The following is a 23,172-nucleotide window of genomic DNA, read 5'->3' as shown; positions in this document are numbered from 1 at the left end:
CGTCATTGGGTGATGGGGATAACCTTAAGGACACACCCAAGAGAGGAAGATCCACCAAAGTGAAGCCTGACGGCATCATGAAAGCCTTTCACTCATCGGATATTTCTAGAATAAATATCGAATATTTTTTATTAGGTATTTAATTTATTGGTATAACTGATTTCTCTTTAAAAATTTCTATGTTTGATGTTGAAAATTTATGAAAAGAAGTTCTAATATTTTTGCACATGGGTTTTGACTAACTGGTTCACCAGTGTGGTACAATGAACCACACAATTTGATGACAGATATCATGTCTAGGAAGAATATAAACTTTTTATACAAGTATATATTTTTTCCTGACTAGTTGACGAAGAAAATCAAATAATTTATTGAATCGACAAGCTAACAGGTTACAGAAGGAAGGTTGCATGATTTTAAAAGTGAATAGTTTAACCAGATGTTATGTAACACATGGCTAATCTGATGAAATGGAATAATAGCTCAGCGTTTGTTTTTTTTCAAAAATTCTTCTTATTATCAGCTTTATCATCTTATTTATATTCTTCATATTGGCATATCATCAGCTTAACCATATATTAATAATTTTTTGTATCAACTTACAATTTAACAAATTAAAAACGGATAAAGTTATGTTTTTTTTATTCTTACATATAGCGGGCCATATTTCAAGTTCAAAGCCCTTATGTCAAACATGCTTCATAACATGGTATATGAAAATCTTTAAAATTGATATCAATTAAAATTTGCAAGGCAAATTATAATTTATGTATAGTTTTAATTTTATATCGATATTGGAAAAGAACATTTAAAAGATGTAAATAGAAAACTAATTCATGAGATACAATATTAAGAAAACTTTAAAATAATTTGATATAAAAAAAGATATCACATATTAAATACATATATAAAAAATATTTTTAATGTATTTGTGAATGTCCTATGTATGTATATTTATAAAATACTAATAACATACAGGGTGTTCCTTATTAAAGAAAAGTTTAATTATACACATAATTTTGTTTGTGTTATAATATGTATTAATACTTTTTACAGGTTTAGTATTGTCCTATAATTTAAGAATATATTGTTTAATGTGTTTATCATTATTCTGAGAAACATGGCAGAGACGCCTTGCTACTGTCTTGCAAGTTTTACGTGCACTGTCTACCGGACTATATTGTTCACACAGATCATCAGTTGCCATGATAGAGACCTTGATGTGTCTATTAACTGCATTGGCATCTTCCATCTGACTAAACCTATAGGGTGGTTCATATAAATGGACAAATTTATACACTATTTCCATCCGAAGATTGATTATTTTTTGAAATATTAAGGAAAACATTTAAATGTAAATTATTTTATTTAGTATAAAATAGATTATGAGTTATGACTAAAAAAAAAAATACTTGTATACTAAGTTCAATTTATAATTTCTTAAATATTTTATACGCCTGTATTGGATTATTGGTAACTACTTAAGTGTTGCATGAATTAAATTGAAGTAAATGGTTTCAAATTTATTACTCAAATTGAAAAAAAAAAATTGTTGTGAAACCCTTGGAGAGTAGACCTAAAGATGTGCCTTTTTTGTACTACAAACTGCAATAAAAATTAATGGAACAATAAAATATGGTTCCCTGAAAAGAGTTTTTTCCTTTTTGTTGAAGATGTTAGATCATACCTTGGCCATGTTATGGCAGAAAACTCACTCAAAAGTATTGGCTTTCGACTTCTTAAAGGCCATTTCTCGGATCGGAGCGGACCTCTAAAAATATTTACTATGAATGCGTTTCGAAAGGTAAGCCTTAATAGTACCTTATGGCCAAAATGGACCTTGGAGGTATTATTTATCCAAAAGTGACTTATACTAAATTTATTTTGTAAACAAAGTTATTGCACAAAAATTTCTGACTTATTTTATCAAATTTTGGTAAATAGATATTTTTCATCAAAGAAAGATCTTAAACAGGTCATCTAGATCAAAGTCACCTAAAATTGTAATTTTTTGTTTATGTAAGTAAACAATGCGTACTTGCAAATTTTGGTATATATATCAGTTGAATTGTTTGGCATTGAAACGCTAAAGAACAGACAGATGCGCCAAAAACTACAATTCGTTTAACAACCCATTTCCTTTTTTTGCAAACGTGGATACATAACTTTTATAAAATATTGTTGAAACAAATATTACTAATCTAAATTTGACATTTTTAACGACAGACTGTAATGTACACTAAATAGATGATCAAAACTATAATCATTTTTTGTTCTAAAAAAGTGTAAAATTTCAAAGCTCAAAATATTTTTCTAAAAAGTCTCAAGGTAGATAATCATATCTCTAGACTAAAAGAAACATTTTGAGACACTAAATACCTCAGAATTCGAACATTTAAAAAATCTGCTGACTATTTTTAACCTTAATATATTCTATATATCTCATTAATTTAAGTCTAATTGATACAAAAAAAACAAAAAAAAACTTATAAAATTGGAAGCAACCAGCCATAACTGAGTTAGAAAGAATAGTACAAGGTTGGTCAGAAAAATGTCCACATTAACGTGAATCATCACTTTAATATATACTAGTCACATCTATTTAGCATCTGTTGACAGTTACTCCCCAAAGTTTTAACCATTTTGGACCCACAGATGTTATGTAACAGTCGTTTGAGTGACTTAATTTGAGTGTTTTTGTAAAAATTGACAAACTCTATTAGGTATCACGCTATCATATGGAAACCATTAATCCCAAAACAAAAATACAATACAAACATTTGACTACAATGGGAAGGATCGGCTCAAAAAAATCAGAGAAGAAATGGCGAGTATTTTGTAGGATTGTCATGGATTTTGAAGAGAAAAAGGCCAAGTACTATTTGGACGGGTTAAAGAGATGGCATCATCGCTGGGAGAATTGTCGTTAGTTACAAGGACACTACATTGAAAATAAAAAAATTTAGAAAAATTGTCTTGTATCTTGTTAGGTATGAAACTGGTCAGACCCTCCTCGTACAAGCAAATATATAGATAAGTATGTAATCATACTATCTGAACACTTTTTTAGATGGTTAAACAGTTGCTGGAATAGTTGACTTACATCCAGGGCGAGTAACTGATTCAACTATATGCTAATTTTTATTATTATTTAAAAGTAATCATTCTTTTTAGTATTTGATTTAAAGAATTATAAACATTCATAAAATATTCTTTATTTTAGTGCTGTGTCGATTTGAGTAGAGTCGTTACGGATTGACTGGAGTCAATAAATTAGAAAATGGGGAGAAAAAAACAAGAGGAAAATATGAAGTAACTACATATGCTCCTTCCCCATTTATTATTTTGGCGATTATTATTTCTAGTTTTTGAGGACTAATGACCTATTATTTTTTATTTACAGTGAGATTGAACAATACAAAACCTTTTTTATACCTATATCTAGTGTGCTTTATTATAAAAAACCTCATTAAAATTGTGATTCATTAGAGCCACAAAACTCGAAACATTTGATGAGTTTTAGTAACACTAACCAAACCAACTCAATAAAATATGAAGACGACTAGGGTATTCTTGCCCAGAAAAATGTGCAGTTCCTACAAGGCTTTTCCTGAAAAATAGTCCATCTATATATTTTGAAGCTGTCCTAAAATAAAAGGAACTGAGCCTATCATTATTCCCCATAAAATACTTAATTGTGTATCTGTGATTTGGTGGCATTTTCTTTGGGGAATATATGAGGGACATTGACGCTACATTTACGCAACGAGATGAATTAGATACAACATGGATGCAATTACATATTCACAAGCTTTTTTAAAAAAGTCGTTGGACCGTAATTTCGTTTTTATATGGAAATAATCTAAAAGTAATGGGTTGATAATTTGAGTCTCGTGGAAGAATAATTTTTAAGAAGGTATGTGTGTTCTTTTTTGTTTTTAATTGACAATATCACATTTATGAATAATAAGGATTAAATAAATGAGATTGTTCATAGTCATTATAAAAACGTCGACTCGGGTTTTTTTTAAATTTGAAAATTGACTCAAGATTAGAGTAGAGTCTAAAAATCATCGACTTAAGTAAACTCAAAGTTACACTAGTTTATTTTGTACAAATATATAATTTTTTTGTACAAATAGTACCAGTACCAGGGGCGTTGCAAGCTGTCATAGTTGGGGGGTGGGGGGCAAAAGTTAAGTTATCAAAACTGTTATATAATTTCTTATACAAAGAGGGTTATTATATATGTAGACTTGTCCTCGAAATTATTAATACCCCTGTTAATTTTCGTGATAAAACTAAATCATTTTTGTCAAGTTTTTTTAAATGAATTATATCTACCAACAAATGCTTGAATGACATCAATACACAATTCAAGGAACTTTGCTTTCATGGTTATTTTATTGATACCAAAAAATGCGATTTTCCAAGCTATTCATACCCGTGACAATAATGTCAATTTGTCAAAGGTGTTAATCTTTGTCTTAAAATTATTTGAATACATCCTAATAGAATAAATACCTCTTCTGATGACCAAATGTTAAACAAAATAAGAAGTACTATCCTCCCAGAAGAGTATAAATAGTGTAATAGTCGTCTCGTCACACTCAATTTTTATTCATCATGGTCAAGAGAAAGGAACTCAGTGAGGACCGGCGTAAGCGTTTTGTGAATGGCTACAGCGAAGGAAAAGGTTAAAAGGCAATTTCAAAGCAGTGTGATGTCCCTATGGCGACCAGCTTAATTTACAAGCACATGAGGTCCAACACTATTAAAAACCTCAGTGGGCATGGCAGGAAGCTTAAGGTGTCCCCTAATCTTGCCAAAAAATTATGGCCACAGGTCAACAAGAACCCCCAGACAACAACTAAGGCTCTAATGGAAACGCTTGACCAGGCAGGGACAAGGGTGTCAAGGCCCACCATCGAGTGATTCTTGCCGAGGAGGTCTCCATAGACGTAGGCTACGGAAGACACCACTGGTCAGGAAACAACATGTAGACACTCGCCTTGCCTTTGCTAGAAGTTATCTGAATCAAGGTCCCAGCATTTGGTCACCTGTCTTGTGGTCTGATAAAACGAAGTTAGAAGCTAAAAATCAAAAAAAATTAAAAAGGGTATGAATAATTATTTGAGAACAAGTGTATATATTGATACCAGAGGGTGTCTGCGTTCCAGATTTGAATAGAGAGGAATAAATACAAAGAATGAAGGTAGAAGAAAAAAGATAGAGAGAGAGAGAGAGATGAAGACAGACACAGAGGAAGGAAAAAAGAAAGAAGAAACAGAGAGAAGGAGATAAATGATTTTTTATTTCGGCCAAAAACAGAGTTTTAATGGCCTTGGAGCCCCAAAAATATTATAGCAACAGGTTCGGTTATTTTATACGTCTACTTGCTAAATTTCAGACCATTTAATAACACCATAAACATACCTTTTTAAATATGTATAATATGTTTGTTCTTTTTTGGGGTGGGGGCTTAAGATGCTTTTAGTTGGCCACACTAAAAAACGGCTAGTGACTCCATTGTACTGTACTTAGAATTAACCATATAATTTTTTTACTCACAAGTATTTGGGAATTATGGAATTTTAAGAAAGCCATCTAAACCTTAAAAATTCTACGGAACTTTAGCCAAAATAATTCAACTAAATTTAAGTTTTACAAAAAATAACTGGCAGGGAGACATAGGTGAAGGGCTCATATTGGAAGATAAAAATAATAACGAAATAACATTGCATTTTGGATAAGTTATTTCCAAAATGTCCAAAATGAAATGTATGTCTTGTGAACAATTTATATGTATGCATTCATATTGAAGATCATCAGTGCCACTAAAAGTATATTGAATATAACCAGGGCTCGATAGTTGTTGAAATTAGCCATTATGAAACAAGGCTAGTCATTTTTTTTTTTTTTTACCAGCCATCTGAAAAATATACTAGGCCAGAATATCATATATATTAGATCTTATTCAAACGAGTATAGGTCTAGTATAGAAGTGTACTTTTGTTTTATATAATGTTTGCTTTTAAAAACATAATTTAATTACAAATCATACACAATATTTGTTTTTCATGTCTATTTGACGTATGAGGCGTTCACACAAGGTAATTCTTATTATTTGAAGCCAAAGTTGCTTATGTATATGCAGTATTTAATAAAGCAAAATATTTGTATGAACAAAGTTTTATTCTACACAAGTATAAAAGTTTATAATGGCGAAATCAACACGATCTCAAAGTAATTTGTATCTTATAGGGCGTATTTGTTACAAATTTGACCGGAAATAAATTACCTTCATCATTAATGGTTTTATGATTCTTCCTGTACTATCATCTGTAATTACAAAAGAGTATCCGGAATTATCAAATACGGCTATTAAGAAATATCAATGTTTTTAAGGAAAACATGTAGGAGAGATTCCTCTTCTCACGAGGTTTTACTCTTTGAAATACTCCAAAAAAGATGACAAGTAAGAGACACAACTAATTATGAGGCTAAAATCTCTTTCATTATTGCCCAAAAGTCTCTCATATTGTAGCTTTTGCCTCCAGGTTGCTACAAGAAGTGCATGGGGCTCCAATCTCATTGAATGGCGGGCTAGTAATGTATTCTACCAGTCATAAAACCACTTTAAACGAGAGGCAGTTATAATTAAAGTTATATTAGTTCTCTAAGCGGCCAAGACTTGCATTCCAACATACCCATGGGGCTGGATAAACTCATAGGGAAGTCAATTTCCACTTTAGATGCTTTTAGGAAAGACTGCTCTCGCTGAGTTTGTATAAAGCTTACCGACGGACGGACCAGGGAATTCTCTTGACGGCTATTCTTTGTTTATTGAATTAAATAAATTAACAGGATTCCCGCATTGTGACGTCAACAGAGAGTTGATCGATACTAAGTCTTACATTTATACTGAATAATATGTTGTAGAAAAGGAAAACAGTGAGTCTTTCTTCTTTGTTTCCTGATTGGACATGGTCTCACGTGTGGAAGTTGTTACGCTCTCACAGGAAGGATTTTTGTTCATTTTAACAGTAAAAATACGAAACAATCAGATTGGTGGCCACAAAACCTCTTAAAAAGTATATTTACATCATCGGTAAATAATTTTGCACGGCCCGGTATTTGTTACAAATTTATTCTAACTATTTACCTGTATTTTCGTTTGAGTTTAAATAATGTAATAATTACGATCTTGGACTGAATAATTCAATATTGACTAATAAAAAAAATTTGAACCTGGAATTGTAATTAGTGAAATAGCATGTCACACTGAAGAAATATGAAAATAAATTATTAATTTTGCTGACGAATATCTTCAACAGATTCTTCCAAGAGTTGAAAATAAAGAAATTTTGGAACGTGCATAGATTTTTATACAAACAAGACAAAAACTATTATTCAGATGCTCAAAATCCCAGAAGAGTTTTTCAAAATCGGTCTAAAATTGTAGGCAAGTAAATCTGATTATAAGCAATCCTTTGAAATAATTGATGCTCTTAAAGTTGTCAATGGCCAAGTAGATCGAGGAGTGGACCTAATTTTAAAAATATAGTGTCTCTTTGAAAACTGACGAAATGCAATTTCAATTCTTATTACAAGTCGTTAAAAATTGTTGGAAGATGTAGCAGAACTAAAAAAAAAAAAAAGGTATATCTGACTACCTTAGTAGTTTAGACATATTGCATGCAAAAAAGGATAGGCATTTTTAATATGTATATTGTATAATAACACTTCATAGAGTATAAACTATTATTTTTATGACATAAATTATCTTATGTTAAAAAAGTGATCAACTTATAATAATCCATGTTTGAAGTTGTTACCTCTTAACATAAATCAATTTAACATACACTTTACTAATTATATTGTCTTTTAATAAAAAAACACTCAGTGTCCCTCTAAAACTTTAACAAGCCAAAAAAAATGAAAATATTACATGAAAAATCTTTATGTTTTGATGAAAAAAAAAAATAAATATAAAAACCATTGCGCAACATGTTATATACATTTGAATTAGTTTTCTCTTCAACTATTTTCTATTTTAACTCACATTAAATTAGTTTCCCTGAAGAAGATTGATGTTTCTCAAAACAAATTAAATCATTTTTAGAAAATTATAGAACATAAAAAGCTGTAGTGCAAACCATTTTCAAAATAATCGAGAAAGAACTCCCTTTTTTGAAAAAAAAAAAAAAAATGGGAATTTTTAAAACTTTGAAGACGTTGAGCTACATCCAACCAGTGCCAACTGTATTTTTTTATATGAAAAGGAATGGATTTTGACCCGGCGATTCGAACATTTCAACAAATAAAAAAACCCTAATGGCCATAATACCTATAATATTCATTGATTACCCCAAAAAAGGGTCAAACTATCAGCAGCAAATATTATCTATCCTCATTTTATCATTTAAAGGATGAAATCACGATAAATGGCTTCATGTGAAGAAGAAAAAAGTTGTTTTTTTCTTTAATAAAGACACTGGACCTTGTCAATAATCAAAACAATGGCAAAATGGCATGGATTAGGCTGCAAATAGGGTTTTCATCCACTGTATTATCCCGATTTGGCTCCCATAAACTTTTTCCTATTTAAAGACCTCAAAATAATGCTTTCTGGAAAAAAAAATGACGAGTAATCAAGAGGTAATTGATGAGGCATACATTGAGACTATTATAATCGTTATATCAAGCTCAAAGGTAATTACATTGAACAAATACATCAAATTCGGGAAAGTAAATGTTTTTTATTATGTTAGCCTACAAATTTTTCAGTCGACCTTTTTATATATTTACAAACATATTTTGAAAAAAACAAATAATGGAGAAAAAAAAATAGTTAATGGTTTTCTTTATTTTAGGTTTAAGAACAAAACGTGGGATAAACATTTGTAAACATAAAACTACTACAAATTGAAAGCATTGTATTTTTACCTTTTATAAATATTGAGATGTGAGAACTGAGAGATGACTTTAATAAATTCAAGTCGATTTCCATTTATATACCAATTCAAGTCCATCTCCGTTTATATACCAATAATATATGCAAGAATTACTGCAATGTTGATTCTCAGTTCTACTCCGGTTCCTGCAAGAACCAATACTAATAACTCCAGAACAGCGTAACTCTCCGTCTGAATTCAAGGTATTGGATTTTTACCCTATATAAATATTTGTAAATTTGTTAAATAATCTTTGACATTCAAGTACTAACTATCTTGGTATTATAATTACTTTTTGAAACTACCAATAACTAAAAAGTTTTGAGGATTATATTTAATCAAATAAGATCCATTCCACAATTTAATAATACAAACTTTAATTTTTTTATTAGGTTTAAAAAACTTTCGCTTATAACATTTTGATAAAATTTAAAAAAAAAAAAGAATTACTACAGGATGTCAAGGTATTTCACATTCTACAGAAAAAAAAAATATATAACAACCCACTGATTGAAATGGTTTCACAACAACAATCCTAAATGTTGGACAAAACTTGCTGTAGATTAATTATATAGTTGTATAAAATAAACCCCGGCCAGTATGTAAAAAAAAAAAAAAAAGCCCTGAACAACAGTGACAAATAAAAAAAAATGTTTGTGGATAGATCAGCTTAGCTGTAATGACATTACACTAAATCTGCTGGAATCAGCTGTGAGATGAAGGATATAAACACAAATCATCATCTGTATATAGAAATAATATAGCCAGGAATTACTTTGATATTGATCCTTAATTCTACTCAGGTTCCTATGTAGGAACCCACCCTTAAAATTCTGCAACAAATCCTCAACTTGTAGCACTCCAACTTTCTTGAGCACACACATAAGTAAATACTTTATGATTTAAATGTGCTCTCTACTAGTGAGAAATAATAATGATAATTTGTAATAACTTTAGAAAAATAGAAACACTCTATGTACAGATTGCCTACTGGGAAAAAAATTCTTGTTGCGTGTAAGTTATATTTTAAACAACTCTAAACAATCCCCCGAGGTAAAAAACGGAGACAGTCAAAAAAATAACCAACTCCACTAAGATATTTTGTCACTTTTTTTAATGTAATTATTCAATCATTTCTTGGCTCTTGTTGACTATTAATAAAAAATACCTAACATTGATCCCTCTTTATAACAGGTTGACTGAAAAATTCGAAAGCATAGCGAATGGAAATGGTTTTGTATATAAAGATATATATGTTTTTATGGATATTTTTTGCAAGTATTTAGTAGACATTTTCACATTATGATTGCATATAGTGATATTGGATGGATTATATTGGTTTTTACATGTTTTTTTTTTTAAATACATCCGGATATTAACAAAAAGATAAGACATTTTATGTTTATAAAAAAAATTGAGATGAGCTTTCAAATTCAAATGAGCCATTTGTTCATTCTTTATTATTAATTAAAAAATTTTAAAAATACAATAAATATGGGGAACAGTTGAAAATTTTCAGAATAAGAACAAATGTTTATTCAATATAGTACATTGGTTTAACGTCCTATTATCTGTGACTAAGGTCTTTGCATACTATTTTGATATATTTTGACCTAGTCTCCCACTCCTTGGTAATGAAAATACAGCAGGTGGGTGTTAACAGAGAATAAAAATAAATAAATAGGTTTAAGTTTTTCGATCTGTAGATCTAATCATTTTTACCTCCTCTGAAGAAGTTGAATGGAGTTTATGTTTGACTGTTAGTCATCAGGATTACAAAAAACGTTACGAATCAATTTTGATCAAACTTGGTAGGAAGATTATATGAGGGTGGTTTGAAAAGTTTCCTACCCACCAAAGACAGAAAACATTTTCCCTGAATTTTTACTTTTATTATTCAATATAGTCCCCTTGTATCTCTACACACTTCTCCCAGTGATGGTCCCATCTCTTTAACCCGTCCAAATAGTACTCGGCGTTCTTCTTTGCAAAATAATGGTACTCGAAACACTTTTTGACTTTGGCTCAAGTACTCCGAGTTGGATTAACTTAGACGCGTCAAATTTTGATGGAACAAGCCTTTATATGTCTTCTATTGTTTTAATCTATTTAAAGGTTATACTTTCAATAACAAATATTTTTTGACATATACCAACTCACTCAAACGACTGTCACACAACAACTGAAACTTTAATGAGTAACTGTTAACAGATGCTACATAGATGTGACTTATAAATATATTTATATACAAGTGATGCTTCACGTTAATGCTGGTGGCTTTCGATTGCACAAGTCCCCTTCACTCACTTTCACTCCTCTTCAGCTTTTTTGTGATCTTCTTGCTTCTTTAAATGGGGATAAGGTCTATAACATACTTTGAGCAATTTTTTATACTTTGCTACCTTATTCATTTTGATGTTTTTTCGAAATGGTTGGGAGAAGTAAAAATACACTTATACAATTCCTTAAACTGTAAAAAAAAACAAAAAACATTTGAATGCTTCATTCTTTGGTTTTCATGAATTTCATGAAGCAGGAGTTCCTGCTTAGAAAAGTGTGTTTGATTGATGTAATTAGTATTTATTTGTAAATAAAATATATTGGTTCTCTTGAAGATCATTATTATACATAATATAGAAAGGATTTTGTCGATCAGTGAAGCAGTGATGAGTACTCAACGTAGTGGATTCCAAAATATCCAATAACCTCCCCCCTCCCCAATCCAAAAGAAGCTTTAAATCAGTAACCCACCGTCAACTGGACGTTATAAATGTGTGCCCTCTTAACTTAAAACTTGGGCATAATGATTCATATGTAGAAATAAAACAAGTGGAATTTTTTCAACTCCCCATACAGTAAATAATACTGGCAATTAAAATGTTTATTTTATAGTTTCTGAAATAAGTGAGACTAATACAGGATACTTTGCTCGTCTATGATAAATCTTCTGAATTTTTCAAAAAAATATCTTATAAATATTTATTTGTCTGTTTTTTGTACTATCACACATGGACTCCAAAAACGATTCAACATTTTTGATTACAACGATAAAAATCATAGTCTACGGTAAAGTTATGTAATACAACTTTTAATTAAAAGTAGAGTACCTTAATAAAAAAATAATTTAAAAGTTATATAAGATTTGTTGCGCAAAAAAAAAACACTAAATGGCAGTGAGTATATATTATCTTCCTCTCTGTTGAATAACAAAACAAAAACTTTGGCTCATAAAGGTTATATTCACGTTTATCGCGGTAAAGGCAAACCAGAACACACCATATCAATCCAAAGGTAAAAATGTAATTGTGACTAGTATAATTTGAAACATGATAATTATATTTGATACTTAAACAAAATATTTAGCCTTCAACTAAAAGTCAGTGTTTTGTCGATCCTTATCTATGACCGTCCTGCAGTCCGGTCCCAATTTTCAGTCCTTAAAATAAGTTAAATCAAACTCTAGTGAGGTCATTGAGTGTGTGGGTCCTATTTATTTATTTGTGTATAAAATAATAAACTTATACATATTTATAAATCTAATTTTTGAGTTATCCCACATGGAATCCAAAACAGTCAAACCGAATTGTATGAAATGTAGCTAGTAAACGTATAAAGTACCTTAGTACATTCTAATGATATTTTTTGGGGCCACCGAGGTCATTAAGAGGGTGTTTTTCAGGGAAATAAAACCCTATTTCGATTCTATTTTTTGCTATATTTCTCTCCGTTTCTCGACTTTTTTCTTCTTCTTCAATCTTTTTCTCCCTATTTATTTTCTTCTACCTTCATTCTTTGTTTCTATTCCCCACTATTCAGCCCTACAACACGGTTGCACTATCCTAAATGACTCTAGGAAAAGAGCAGTTAAGGGAAAAATAAACAATTAACTCTAAAAACAAGGAAGACTATGTTCCTAACACCGACCTATATGACAGCTGAATACAGAATCGGATTCTATATTGAATTAAAGGACTCTAGACTTAGGGGCTGGAGTTCAATTTGCCCGTTTAACAGCATTGATCCACAAATTCTTCCTCTTTGTCTCCTTAGGGAAACTAAACATTGTCACCAAAGAGAAGACTTCTGATTTTAATCGGTGGCTCACAGATTTTTGCAATTCACAGTAATACACATGGCCATAGTGTCATAATTAATGGGAATTAATTATAACAATTTAAAGTATCCCTAGTTTAGACACGATAATTATAGTACTACTAGTACAATAATCATTGTGTTATTGTTGGGATGTAGTTACCTTTATTCTTCCTTTTCACTAGGCGGTAGACTGCCTGCTCAAACTCCTTCACCTTACCCCTTACCCCCAGATTGAGTATGTAGTAGACTCTGATTTTAAGCCAATTAGAATTGAGGAATACTTAACCCTAGATGCCTTGCCTTGAGTGTCCACTCTTTGCCTAGAGTCTTTTACAATCTCCTAGTTCTATAAAAAATAAATATATTTTTTGTTAATCTCATCATTTGTTCTTTTTATCATTGTTTCTTGTATTTTCGTCTATTATCAACTCAATTTTATTTACTTTTTTATTATTACATAAACTTGATTACCTTTCTTTTTTCTTAATAAAACTTTTACAACTATATCATTATACTTGTGTCCTGAGTTGTTTAAAATAGGACTTAGAAACAGATAACCAGACGTCCTTTTTCCCCGGACATGACCTCTTTTCGAAACCTAAAAACTGTGCCCTGCTGAGATTTCAAAAACCGTCCTGTATTTTGGTTCGTCGAAAAAATATATATATTCCTATATTTTGCCCCTGGGCGCATATTTGTGTTTCTAGGTCTTTCACATAGCTTACTAGTTACATTGAGCACCTTATCGTTTCCACTTCGGATTTGCAGCAATGATTAAATGTAAATTGATGGCTGAACTAATTTTTTCAATTCGGCCGTGATGCTTCTAAAGCTGATTGTATTACACACTTATGTGTTTCTATTGTATCTAAAAGTGGCAGCGAATTGGAAGCTCACATGCTCTGCTAAACACAAAACCACAGCAAGAGGAAGGGAGCTCATCGAGTAAAGTAACAGTCTTTCATGTGAGTAAAACCAACACTTATGTTACGTCTGCAGAGGGTTTCCTTACTTTTAACCAAATTAAGCATTGCAATAGCTACAGGTCAATGGACTTCACATCTGGTTCGCTAAGAAAGATTTTCCCGGATTCGGTGATAGTTCAAAAAATCTTAGGTGCTTGCAGCAAGACAGAAGCCATTATTAATGCCGTGATAGCCCCACATTCTGTCAAAGTTGCTGCGAAAACACTCGGAGATATCTCATTTGTGTCATTTGTCATTCGAAATGGTAATGGTGTGAATACTATACGCTACACCCCCTGCGGGGACGAAGTTTTATTTTATAAAGCTGTTACCAATATTGTTTCAGTCTTAAAATGTGTATCTATTCCTCTTGTCCTCATGTTTACAAAGCTACGTAAAAGTGGCAATTCAACCTGTATTAATATTTGTTCTATGGATTCATCATTAAACATTTAAAGAAATGTATAACATTCGACCCATAGATTTTAATTTGAGATAGAGTAATGGTACATAAATGTCGAGTATTTTATTAAAAATACCCTTAGAGACTTAAAACATTAGCATTACAAATGGAAACAAAAAATTAAATTAAAAAAAGGCAACTCTAATGTACATACTTTTTTTTTTATGCCATCATAAATTAAAGGAATTTAAATATTTCAAGACCTTATGGTACCTCATTTATACAAACATTGTTTTGCAACATTTACTCATATTTCAAAATATTGATAGGAGTTCTTTTTGTAACATCTTGTACAAATGTATAACGTATATACAGAAATGTATAAAATATGTCTGGAAAGTGGGAGTAGCTTTTTCTATGTGGTTATCTGAACAGGGTTTTTTTTATTTATTTTCTAAAGCGGTTCTCTTTAATATTAATGTAATAATATCATTATAATATTCTACTTTGTAAAATTTTCAGGTATGACTACTTCAGAAATTAAAGCTCTGCTGGATGAAGACCTGGTAGAAGCTGAACTCATTTGGACAAACTGGTAACCAGATGACCTCCAGGAACTAGCTTCCAATGGAGAGAGTAATGCTCTTGAGACACACCTCCGGACTCAATATAGCCCAACCAATCAGCATGTAGACCTGAAAGTGTTCATCGGTATAATGAGCAGAGGGGGGTCGACTCCATCCAACCTTTTCTACCTCTCCTGTCTTTATAATCACTCCATCTTCTCTTATATCACAGCTACTCTGAAGAGAAAGACAGTTTACTTGGCACCCCAAATCCTAGAGCTTCATTTGTTGCCACACACATTGACAGGGTGCAGGACAGTTTCAACTCTGACATTATCGCCGTTGTGGTAGTACAGTGTGAGGAAGGAAACTCCTGCTCAGCTTTTATTCAAAGAATATAACTCGCTTTGTTTAATGTCATGGGTAAAAATTTAAGTGCTAAACGGAATGATGATATCCGATTTTTAACAAAAAAAAAGAGAATGACAGCTAAGAATTCAGAAGCTAATACAAAGAAAAAGCTAAATTTCAATCAAAATCTTCTGACTTGTAGACTTGGACTAACTTTGTACTTTTTGATAGTCCCTATCCTTTTTTGTATATTTTTAATGTTTATTTTGATTAAATTACTAATAAAATACCAACTCTAATCGAAATATATAGCCCCATTTTTATGATCTTGATGATTTCCCTATCAAAATACTCTTAAAAACTCTTTATTTTGTAGCAAAATACTTTAAGAGAGACATTCGATATAGAATAAACAAAGACCCATACTGGAAACGTGTAAACGCAGTGTCCTGTCCTGCTTAAAGGAGTCCTTGGCTTATTCTATCCCATGGGCATACATTTATGTAAGAGTAGTGACTTAAAGATATTTTTATCCTTAAGAGGATTTCTTTGTAATTCAGCAACATGCTATCGGGGCCAACCCATGATCCTAATAATTGATTTTTTTTTTTCAAAACTAAATTGTAGCTACTTTGTGGATATTGTGGAAGTAAAAAGGATATAAAAGATCGGTTTTCTCTTCAAAAAGACCAGATTTGGCGTAAAAATTGATTAAATCCTCTATGTTGTACTTGGTTGACATAGACATATTGTCTATGTGAGCGCTTTAGATATGTATAATCATCTTTATTAATCCCCATGACAACGCTGGAAGGTTCTGAAGTGTATCATTTAAGGCCGCAGTTGGAACAATTTTATTCCCCAGATACAGATTGTTGGCAGGATACCCATTTCTTGTGATCAAATGGTGTCCTCTCTATGCCCTCTTGATGAGACAAAAATTGAGCATTGTAGTGCTAATGACCAACGTTACACTTTTTGAAGGAAAAAAAGGAATACAATCTAATGCATACCGTTCCAAACATAAAACATGGTGGAAGAAAAACACAATTTTCAGGTTATATTTTATCCAGAAGCATTGGTGCCTTACTATATATATTATACATTATGAAAGCTGCAGAGATATTGAGATAATGGATTAAGCCATCAGACAAAACTACTTGGACTTGAACGTGAGTGAACGTTACTTCCGGACTCAGATATATATATATATATACATAAAAACAAGGTCCTATCAACCTGAGCATATCTCAAACGAAATTTGACTCCAGTAAAAATATGCAGAATTGAGAATAACTGGTCTTACTAGAATTCTAGAGTGAGTCCTTTACAGACATCCCTGTAATTAAAAAGAATGAATTTAAATTTGTATAGAGAATGTGCATATATTCAAGTAAATAAAGACGACTTATGGTATTTATGTAGGCCAAAAGACCATACTACACAGTGTTTATCTAAATGGTATGTTTTAAGACTGTTGTTGAGGTTTCCAGGTACATTTTTTATAGTTTAAAATTTCATTTTATACGTTGCATTAAAGTATTTTTTTTGTTCACTTGTTTAATGTTTTTATGATTTTTCTGCAGTTCATTAAATATATATTATATAATTAATTTTCACTTTTATAGTAATATTTTGGTTTAAAGAGCTTTGAGAGAACCGTATTTCATTTCATGAACTCAATTATATATTATATTATATACTATATACATTGAATGTATTAAAAAAATGAGTCAATTTTATACTCCGCCTAAAGGCAAGGGCTTCCATGGCTTTTACAATTTCAAAAAAATTAAAAAGATATTTATAAAGTATATCAATAAACAATGTTATTATAAATTCATGACGACCTAAGAAATATTCTATTTATCATCTTTATTTTCATAAACTGTGCAGAAACGTGGATCACAAAATTCCAACAAGTATATTTTATTTAAAATTACAGTCTACAACAGTGTACGAGGTAAAATAGTGGACTTGACTTGTAATCAATCTGGATTACTGGATGAATATTTTAAAATACTAGTATGTGTTATTAAAATTAAAGACTTTTCTGCTCAATAAACAATAAAGACAAAAACTTTGAAAAGTAAGCAGGTATCAGCATATAGGCGAAAAGGCAAAGGGTATTTGATTTTTTCCACGCCTTAGTAGGTGTTGAGGAGATCTTTGAAGGTAACAAGGAGCTCTCAAAGTCTTGAGAAGTCACCTGGTAATTGTAGACGCGGGAAAATCGGGATCATGGAGGACACTAATCTGATGACCAAAAGTCTGGCCAAGTCGATGAGAGAACATGCCAATGCTCTCAATGTTAATGATTGGCATTTAATGAGGTATGTGAAGGATTTGGGGAAGGTCTCTTATGCTTGAAAACATTGAAAACTCCATTGAACATCAACCAAGACCAACCGCGTCAAGAGATGCCAGAAATCGTTGACTTAATTATAGTATAATAGGTCAAAGGTCCACCTATCCTCAGATTAGGAGTTTTGGACTGTTAGCACCCTAGGAATGCACGAAATGACTGCTACTTCGATGAGACACCCAAAAAACTCCTCCAATTACTAGGAACAAATACTATCAAGGTATAATGATGCTGGGGATCGTGACATCAGAAGGGAAGGTCACGAATTCTTCCTGATTCAAAAAGTTCCCCCAGAACTCAAAATTGGGCTAACAGAGTATGTGGAGGTATTGAAGACGGGCGTGAGCCCTTGGACAGAGATTGATTCCCCCTCAACTGTGTCATTTGAGTTGGAGTCGATAAATTTGGTTGACTTCAAGGCCTTGGTTAAGAAGTAGTGAGTGTACATGTATGAGGCCTACATCAAGAAGTGCTGCAGTGCCTTTAGGATAAGATTGGAGGGCATGGTAACAGCCAAAGGAAATAATTTAGAAAGATATATCAATAAAAAATTATGTCATAAAGCCTCACTGTTTGGCTCCTTTCCATTCTTGCAAAAGTTGACCCTATTTATTTTTTATTAGAAGTCCACAATTTTACCTCACACACTATATAGTTTAAGGAGTAAATAAAGCAATAAAAGGAGATAACTCATGGCAATGAACAATTTTTGCCAACCTACCTAAAAAGTTCCATGAATTTGAGATATACGGTACATAAAGATAATTAATGAATATAAAGTATTATTCAGCAAAAGAAAACTCATTAATTTTCATATATGACAAGCAAAATATTAAATTGCACTTTAATACATTAGTAAAGCTAAGACAGCAAGAATGGTCTCTATCATAATGTTGTTTGAAATTGTACTAAAATATACATACAAAGTGCAAAAGGGAAAATTTCCGCTTTATTCAGAAGCAAAACCAAAACCTTAATAACTTTTTATTAGATAATTATAACAAAAAAATTTATTGGAAGAACTTTTAGCAATCAATCTTGGCAAGAATGATTCAATATGACCACCTCCAGACTATAACACAGCCTCCACAGGAGGTTGCAACTTGGCCCAGGTTGCCATAGTATAATCTGTGTGATGTCTTCCTAATATTGCTCTCTAAGACACTCCACACACTGAAGTGGAGGAATTGAGATCAGGATTGGAAGTTGGCTAGAAGGTATTTTCCCAGAAGTTATCAAAGTGATCCTTGCAGAAGTTATGTGTGTTTAAGACAGTATAGCTAGGGGCACCGTCTTGGGTGCATAGTTGTTCTCAGGATAGTTTGCCTTCAGCCAGGGCAAGGTTTTCCACCTCCGGACCTTAGAGTAGGCCTCAGCTCCTATTTTCTCATTGGGCTCTTAAAGAAGAAGGGATCCATTTTCTTCCCATCAATGGCCACGACTCAGTATATAAATTTTTCATATAATATGTACCAAAATCTATGGGATATTTAAGAAATGACTTTTGAATATGTAAAAATGGCATTTCTTATCGGAGAAAATTGAATTTTGTCTCATGCAGATATTCGACAATGTTAAACAATTTCTGATGCAATGATTTCTGGTGATTTACAATTTAAATAAAAAAGTGTGAAGTAGATAGATAAATTACTGCAAGGCGATTTTTGAAACATTTTAAGTTAGTTAGAAAATTTATTTTCTCTAACTCATTTGCAGAAATTTTATTCGTAATATATGTTTTTCATAAAAAAAAATAGGGTACATGAAAAATATATAATTCATATTTTATTTCATTTAAATAATAATTTTTAATGTTTAAACTTTCTATAGAAGAAATTTAATTGTTATTAAAAACGGATAAGGTATTTATTATCTGTAAAAGCTTTAATTTACTACATTTACTTTATTAAAATTTTCTTGGACCTCTGTCAAAGACAAAAAAAGTCCTTAGTCAAAACATCAACAAACATGATTTAAAATCTGCATGAAGGACATTTCAATGGTGATTGTATAATATATCAAGCCGTCATCATCCCGGACATTTTGTTAATGACAAGTTGGGAAACAAAGTAAATCCATTCCTTTCTTATTTTCTACTTCATCAAATCAATCTCACCCAGAAAGGCTTCCTAAAAATAAAATAGGCATTTAAATAACATTGTTAAACGTTATTAATATCTAGGCCTACAGAGTAGTAATTTATTAAAAGAGTTATAGACCGCTTTGGGAACCTGTGATCTAAACGAACGATGAATATGGAAAAAGAGATCATAGAAAGGGAGTGGGATTTGTGTCATTCTCAGAAGTTTATAAAATTTTCCTAGAAGGCAGTATTGACTCTCTCTGGTAGGCAATAGGATTTTTTTTTTAGTTTTCTACAACAACTATCATAATTATTTTACTTTTGAAATTTTTCATGTAGGTTCTTAACGCTCCAGCAACGGATCTAGTAAATTTTTTTGGGCTTGGGGCCATAGCTGCCTTCAAATATCATTTTTTAGCATTTTACCTCTACAACCTGAGGGCCAGGGTGTATTATTAATATTATAAGGGTATTTGATGCTTAGGGAAGCGGCAGTGGAAGAATTTAACCTGCCTCATGGACCAGCATTCCACAGCCCATGGTGTGGTGTATTCTATCATATTTGAAGAGGTTCTTGGTAATTAGAAACACGGAGGTGCTAGACTTTAAACCGAGTTTCGGTCAAGCACCTAACCTGTACAACCTGACGGCTGGGGTGTATTTTGGATATTATGAGTTTTTATTGATGCTCAGGAAAGCGGTGGTGGGTAAATTTAACTTGACTCATGCACAGCAGTTGGTCTGCAAAACCTGGGGGGAGTGTATTGTAGCAGCATATCGGAAGGGGTTTTTGGTGCTTAGGAATGGGTTGGAGCTGCAGTTTAAACTGCCTAGAGGTCCTAGTACTTTAGCTGTACAACCTGAGAGCTGGAGTGTACATTGGGATATTATGAGGTTTCCTTGATGCTCATGGAAGTGGCTGCAAGACTACGATTTTGATGTCTGACCCAGAAATAGCATCTACTTCCTAATTGCGTGAAAGGAGAGTGCTTATAAAATGCAAATTTATTTGTTTAATCTTACTGAAACTAATAAAATGAGAATAATTATCAAAAAATTTTAGTCTTTATTTTTTATTTAGGTGTAGAGTTCTTATGAGATTTTAATTTCTAAATGTCCAGGGCAACACCGTGCAAATCATACGAGGGTGGTCTGAAAAGTTTCTGACCTATCGAAGATACAAGACATTTTTTCTGAATCTTTTTATTTATTTTCAAAATAGTCTGCTTGTCACTCAACACACTTCTCCCAGTGATGCTCCTATCTCTGTAACCCGTCCAAGTAGAACTTGGCGTTTTTCTCTAAAAAATAATCATTTTTCTTTTTTTCTCACTTACTCCGAGTTGAACTACCTTTGACCCGTCAAATTTTAAAACAACAAGTTTTTATATGGCCACAATTTGTATATCTATTTAAAGGTTACACTTTCAAAAACAAATCCTCCATTTCACAAAAACATTCACAACAACTGACTCAAACGACTATTACATACCAACTGCACGTCCAAAAAGACAAAAACTTGGGTGAGTAACTGTCACCAGATGCTAGATAGATGTGAATAGCTTTTATTTTCTAGTACTGCAACCTTCACATTGAGATTGGAAAATTTTCAGAACACCCTCTTAGTTATACAGATCAATAATCAGTAATGGGGAAAAAATTAGCCCATGGATTGCCACTGAAAAAAATCTGTCGAAGATTTGAAAACTATTAAATTTTATTCGACGGTCAAAGGCTATGGTCTGGTCAGGAGCGAGATATGTCTCCAAATCCGTCTAAAAAAGTAATAGAAGACCAAAAAGAAAAAAAAATCGGTTTTGGACCGAGTTTCAACACTTATATGTACATAAATATATATTTATAATTAATATGATTCAGATTTGTTGAGGAGGGAAAAATTGAAAAAAGAAGCTAAACCTATAATCCTTTTAATACTCCTTATTTTATCTACATAGTACATATATACGAATATGTATGTATACAAAGAATTTTTGGGGCAATAAAAGAAAATAAAACTCAATATTTGTACATCTGTACCCAGCTTACATTTGTATTTAATGGCTCAAATATAATGATGACAATAAAATAAAAAAATAAAACAATATTAAGATATTATTCAAGCTTTTCATTATTTTTTAATAAGTAAACAAGAAATATATATTTATCAACGTTGAAAGAGAGAAAAAAATAACTAAAAAACGAAGTATACATTAGAATACGTGCGAGGAAAACTGCCCGTGGAAGATTGCCCTCGAGATAATTGCCGTATTTTGTTCAAACTTCATGATGAATAATAACACATTATCAATTCGCTTAATATTATTTATGACAAATATCAAAACATATTGGTTTGTTCCATCCCCCCCCCCTCCTTAAAAAAAAGGAGCACCTTTAACTGTGTATGGGATAGTTAAAAACCACTGCCAAAGTATCACATACATCCAAGAAGCCCCTCTAATATAAAAAAAAAAATATTCCAAGCTCTCAGGTTGGGCAGAGTACTTGAGGGTACCCCTGGATGGTACCGGTGGCTATTAAGGATCCAAGGGTACTCTCAAGTACCCCGCGCAACCGGAGAGTTTTAACTATTTTTGGTATTAGAGGGGTTCCTTGGATGTATTGCCCGTGATTTTTAATAATCTTATACTACCCCGGGTCAATCCGAGGGCGGAGGGTATTGAACTATATTTTAAGAGGCCCTAAGCTATTTATCCGCCCCCCCCCTCTTTACTAATCTTCTCGATCCATTACTTAGAAGATTGGATTGAATTTAAAAAAATGCAAGGAAATTGTTTTGCAATAATATTACTCACTCTTGAAGGTACTCCCTTGTCCCTTGGAGGATGGAACAAACGAATATGCTTATATAGGAATACTCTAAGAGTATCATTTGATAGAGTTAGAATACTAAATGTAACTATTTTCCTATATTCATTAAATAATTCTATTCACTCTATCATATAAGTAAATAAAGCTTTACAAGATGTCACGTTTTTTAAGCATTTTCCTCATGACAAATGTAACATTTTTTTTTTTTTCCTTTCCAGAATTTACCCCTGTTAATTGAGTTAAATAGGGTGTGTTCATGGAGTTTGCATAGTTAATTATAGAGTAATATTCAAGAATTACTGAAACGGACAAAAAAGATATCGCTGAGCCATCTCTTTTGGACAAATCTTGACATTGTCCTCTTTTTTGGCCCGATGGTCCACTGAGTAGGGATACAAAAATTGCATTAGAATTTAATGACAATTAATGAACCCTTTATGACCGTTTTTTTAATAAAGAGGTTTCATTACGCAACCAAACGACATCCAAAATAATAATGACCAAGTTTTGTTTTTATTCTGTGTCTCTAAGTGTAAAAAGGTTTGAGCTACAACAAAA

Source organism: Lepeophtheirus salmonis, chromosome 7, assembly GCF_016086655.4.
Source record: "Lepeophtheirus salmonis chromosome 7, UVic_Lsal_1.4, whole genome shotgun sequence".
NCBI lineage: Eukaryota > Metazoa > Arthropoda > Copepoda > Siphonostomatoida > Caligidae > Lepeophtheirus > Lepeophtheirus salmonis.
Note: the sequence above shows the minus strand (reverse complement) of the source record.